This window comes from Carlito syrichta, unplaced genomic scaffold (genome assembly GCF_000164805.1).
Source record: "Carlito syrichta isolate Samal-C Ts95f unplaced genomic scaffold, Tarsius_syrichta-2.0.1 Scaffold305263, whole genome shotgun sequence".
In the NCBI taxonomy this organism is placed as follows: Eukaryota; Metazoa; Chordata; class Mammalia; order Primates; family Tarsiidae; genus Carlito; species Carlito syrichta.
The window spans coordinates 250,598-256,275 of record NW_007249359.1 but is presented as its reverse complement, the minus strand read 5'-3'; the positions used below and the strand labels follow the sequence as shown (position 1 = coordinate 256,275).

The 5,678-nt window shown below is 43.3% G+C and overlaps 1 long non-coding RNA gene across 1 annotated transcript; it reads right to left on the bottom strand.

The window, feature by feature from the left end:
• Positions 1 to 343: 343 nt before the first annotated feature.
• LOC110595928 lies at positions 344 to 4,472 on the bottom strand. The gene is made up of 2 exons (XR_002482163.1): positions 4,314 to 4,472; positions 344 to 1,090 (listed from the first exon to the last, which is right to left on the bottom strand). It is a non-coding gene; the product is annotated as an uncharacterized LOC110595928 (long non-coding RNA).
• Between the last annotated feature and the right edge of the window lie 1,206 nt (positions 4,473 to 5,678).

The window sequence follows — 5,678 nt, the reverse complement described above, 5'->3', positions numbered from 1 at the left end:
CTGCTATTAGTGATTAGCAAACAAACCTTCGGAGAAATACTCCAGGGTACACGAGTCTGTGGGTTGTTACAGACAGGGAAGATATCTTCTCCTGTTGCTGCACTTTGACATTTTGTAAAAGAGTGACACAGCCATTCCAGTGCTATCAGTCATAAGAAAATGATTACAAACGGCCTGATTGCCTTTGCTCTTGATACTGTTACTGAAAACCACCATTTCAGAGTCAGTGGTGTAGCCAAATAAATTTTTAGAAAATCCTGTCAAATTGATCCACATTCTATGAAAACTTTGAGCTGATTGCTGACCCCATCACTCTGTAGTATAGAGCACACAACCCGGTATATTACCAGTTAATGAATGTAATCATGCATGCCATGCCAAAAACAAATAGATGATACTGGGGGTTTCGAACAACTCAGGTTGCACTGATGACTTGGCCATCATGCAGGATGACACCTGTCATTCCCTTATATTTGGAGGCTGTCCCACAATTTAAGAGGGTAGTAAAATTAGAAAGGCATCATTTGATCTTAAAGTCATATGGGTCGCTTCCCAACTACTTGGTTCTCTTAAACTATTGCTAATTAATTGCTCAATGATGTCTTCCACCAGCTTCCCAAACACCGGCATAAGTGGATGCTCTGTTTGCTGTCTTGCAGAGAAGTGTCCTTCATAACTTCCCAAAACCAAAGCCCGTCAGTTGTGCACGGACACCAGCAACCATTAAATATGCCCTAGGTCCAAAGAGTACTTTGTGATTTATTTCACTTACTCCGTAGAACAGTTCTATAAAGAAGGTAATATCATCTTTGTTCTGCAAATATGAAGAGCCAGGATCAGAGACTTCTTTTCCCAAGGTCACCCACTGGGTAAGCAAGGTGAGCTGAGAGGAGACTGGGACTGGGTTTTCCAAGTATCCATCCAACTCTCTTCTGCTGCATTGCTCTGCCAGTCATCTGGCTCTGCTGGTTCCACTGCACACAGACGTTTCAGGTACTCTGTAATTACCTCTTCGCCTATCCTAGTTGGCCATCCACTCTCCTCTCACAGCTGAGACGGGCTCTCGCCAAGTGTTCACATCTGACCATTTCTATAAAAGGCAAAAACGAAAACGACATGAAGAGTTTCTGCCTTTTCTCTGTCCTCTCTCATGACCTCTCCTTCCCTATTTATCAAGGGATGATAGTTCCCTGGTCATTTTCTTTGTCTGTTATATTCATCATCACCAAGCATTAGTTGGCCACCACTGTGTGGTTGGCACCATATTAGGTGCCGCTGTGGTCACACAATAAAATGACGCTCTTAGAGTGCCAAGCTCATACTGGCGATGGCTGGCGAACAAGAGGCAAAGTACATGTGGGCAAAGGAGTGGGGCCAAGATTAACTCAGATGAGTGTGTGCTTTGACAAGGACCAGGTGCAGAATAGAGGGTGCGAGGTGGAGATAGGTGCTCTTCGGTCCTGCTTCTCAACGTCTGGCTGCCTGCCTGGACCATCCCTAGTAGTGGAGATAGACACTTACCAAGGTGATGACTACAAGGGCTGCTGGCCAAAGGAGAATTTTTACTCTGATATTTCTACTTTAATTTTACCAATTTTAATTAATTGGTCTTCAGGGAAGCATGGCATCAGCATTATTTGAAAACTTTCCTGGATAACTAATTGAGTAGGTCCCAGAAGTCGAGACCCATTCCCGGTCTAGTGTTTCCAACCCCTGCTGGCTCCTAAGAATCATGTGAGGATATTATTAGACCTGGGCCCCAGACCCCCACTCTACTAGAATTAAAAGGGCTGGGAATCAACTTTTTAAAGTAATCATTTGCAAAATATTTATAATCAGACAAAAATCAGTATTTCCATTAACAAAGAAGTAAACTTTATCAATTAAAATGAAAAACCATAATAAATTCTAACTTTTAGGTTATATTTTTTAAATGTATAATCAGTTTTTCATCATTAATGAGCCAGAATTTACCTCTATAATACATCTCATACATTGTTTTATGAAATGCTACAACGAAATAGAATTAAAACAAATAAGTCACTGTATGCTGTTGGTCTTTAAAGGGCCAAATATAAAATAGAATTTATCCTGGGAGTGTTAATAAGTCAGTTTGTTAAAATATGAAATAAACTAAGCATTACTGAAATGTAATTCCATGTTTGGAATCAGAACATTTAATTTCTTGTTCACAAACTAACCCAAACATTTCTTGTCAAATGATGTTTAGCCTTAGCTTAAAAGATTTAAAGAAAAGCAGTCATTCCAAAAATTAAGGTCAACCAAAAACAGATGGCACCTGCAGAATAGGGTGTTGATGCCTCTGTTTTGACAAGGAGAAAATAAAATAAAACCTGTGTTAGAAGACAGTCCTTCTGTAAGATAAATGTCTTATCTGGAGATGCATATATGTTTCTTAATAACCCAGACCTTTTAAATAGTACCCAGCTTCCTATTTCCTCCCAGAACTTCTGTTATTTGGAAAGAAAGTTCCAGAAAGCAAGGTTTTGGGAGAAAATATATTTTCATGTCATGTGTCTATTAAGTCTTCTCAGGACCTATTATATCACTTCATTTCCACAAAAAGAAATTGAAAGAATACATCTCTTTGCTATCTTTCTGTAGTCTTTTTAAAAAAAATTTTCTAGTCTAGTGCTACTTTTGAAGAAAAACTTCCCAATTATGATGCATCAGGTAAAAAGATATATATGTTTTCAAGGCTCAGGTGCCTAACCCACATAGACCTTTGAGGTTCAGGTGCTTAACCCATCTAGGCCCTCAAGGCTCAGGGGCCTAACCTACCTAGACTCTCAAGACTCAGGTGCCTAATCCCCCTAGATCCTCGAGGCTCAGGTGCCTAACATGCCCTAACCCTCAAGGTTTAAGTGCCTAACCCACCCAAACCCTCAAAGCTCAGATGCTTAACCCACCTGGACCCTCATGACTCAGGTGCTTAACCTGCCTAGACCACCAGGAAGAGTTTGGGAGAGTAAATGACACAAGCAAGGGAACCATGTGGTCTTGGTGAAGGCAAAAGTAGCAGACATTGTCCCAGTGCAGCAAATCACAATGAAGCCAGTGGTTGCTGTCGTGGAGTTTTTCATCGTTCATTTCCACCACAACCGTCTATCTTTCAGATATAATGAGCAACCCAGAATTTTCCATTTTAAAAAGTAGAGAAAGCCTCTTTCTGGGGCACTGAAATGTGAAAGGCATGAATAAAGACAAAGGAATGGGCATTCTCATCGTGATTGCAGCTAAGTAGTTTTAAAAATGATAATGGGATTGAAAGTGTATTTAATAAAAAATTATGCTGTGAATAATAAACCAGGTATTGTAGTTCTGACATTTAAATCATTTTCTAGAATATCTTAGGTTTTTTTGTAGAATATGATTTTAAAACTAAAAACTAGAAAATACATTAGACATTTTTTCTACCCAAAAGATATTTTTTCTTCTTCGTAAAAGACAAAACTCTAAACTGATATTTATAGGTATATTTATAGGTATATTTATAGGTAGCATAATGAATAATTTTAAAATAATAATAATTTTAAAATTGAATGTTTTTTGAATTGCTTTACAAATATTAATTCATTAATCATTACTAAATTCCCTTGTGGAATATAGCAAAAATCCTATTAAAGAAGCTCTACCCTCATCCTGCCTCTCAAATGGCTCTTCCTGTACTGTGCTCCGTAGAAAAGAGCTTTGTACTCGGTGATTACTCAAGTTTTTAAGAAGAATCGAGTCTCTTTCTGACTAATGATACCATTTGTTCCAAACATCTGACTTCCAAGTTACAGAATAAATGAGTCACAGTATGGATTTATTCCAACATAGCTTCTTCCAAACCACATTTGATGACATCTCACTGCAATCTAATTATATGGAGTGTTATTCATGTTGTGTGATTAAATAAAATAACAGTTTATCAAAAAACATCATGGTACCCAAATGTATACACACATACCTTTAGCTATAGCTATCCACATGTCTAAAAGGAATTCGAGCCAATTCAAACTTTTTTTTCTTTTTTGCTCATCTGTGTTTTCTAATTTTTCCACAAGGAACGGGGATTCTATTTACAGTGTCTATTTAGTTCTTTATTTAATGTATGGTATATGGCTTATTCTGTGTACCATAGCCTTGGTCATGGTGATAAGAGATAAAGAAGGTGATAGTTAAGATGATCACACTTCATTGTATTTAAATACATTCGGAGATAGACAGTGTCCAGGCCTATTAGACTTGGAGTTAGAGTTGTCATCACATTTTCCAAGACCGAAGTCATGCACCCTCTGCTCACTCACCTGGCAACACTTATTCGAGTGCACCTAGTGTCCTTCTGGGTGTGCATAACCACCAGGAGACAGCAGGGCATGCCCGGGGCTTGCCACCTTCTCCACAACAAGAACAAGCCAAACTCGCATCCCACCCTCCAGGAGCTCAGGAGAGAAGAGAAGCCATGTTGACCGCCAACACTGCAAAGACGGCATAGGAACATTTTAGAGAGAATACGCCACGGGGCTATGAAATCTGAAGACCCCCTTCCTGCGTTTGATGTCCTTGTCCACCCTCGCCTGTTGCAGGTCACCCTCATCTCTGGCACCCTCAGCCTCTACTGTCTCCCCACCTTAATGGGGACAACCTTTCTAGTTCTGTTTCTCTCTCTCCCTTCTTTCACATCAACCAGTTTCTCTCTCTGCTGTCAGAAGACATGCGTGTTCTCAGCCCCGTTGTCTCACTCCCCCCTACCTGGCTGGGAACTGCTCTCTCAGACTTCGGCATCTAGTAGGGACAGTAGACAGCTGCTCTCTGTGCCCGTCCTTCTGAAAGGTCAGCCAGGGCCCCACCTCCCAACCAGCCCCCAGCGCGCCGTTGCTTCTCCCGAGGGGATTGCCCACAGCCAAGCACACCGAGCCAGAGTGTTGAGGGCAAGGGTTAGGAACGGAGCAGACGCTGGGTGCCACCCACTCTTTCAGGCAGGGTCTCTGTTCTGTCTTGGATTGTGTTTGAGTCTATTTGGCAGCGCTAACAATATTGTCCGTGGGCCCCGTCCATTCTTCCCCCGCAGGGTCTGAGCTCTGCATCTGGGTTGGATTGCGTGTGAGTCCACTTGGCGGAGCTGAAAATGTCATACGACATACTTGCCTTCATTCTTCCTTGCCCGGCTCAGGAGATGAGTCGACTGCCACTCCCTTCCCGGGAGTGCCCGTGTGGGGTCCTGATCAGGAGAAAAGCGCCAACGGGACGGATCGTGACAGACCAGGGAACAGAAGCCACCGAGACGCGCGGAGAGGGGGCCGGGCAGGCAGGGGGAGCGGGAAACCCAGAGAAGGGCGGGGCTTGGCTTGACTGCCTGGGAAGGCGGATGGAGAGTTGGCGCCCACGCGGCTCTGCCTGGGGCCCCTCGGCAAAGCCGGCAGGAACGACGCACAGGGGTGGCGGCGACCTCTTAGAATGCATGGGGGCTTCCTTTAAATTTGACAGACGCAAGACGACCTCGATCCGTTCGGGCTTCCAGACGCGTGAGATGCCAGGGTTCGTGAGCGTGTGACGGGTCAGAGAAAGAGCCCCAGCAAACTCGTGGCGCCGGTGTGCCCCACGGACTACAGTCCCAAGCCGGGCTCGGCGGCTCAGCCTGTCATCCCGCGCCTTTGGGAGGCGGAGGGGAG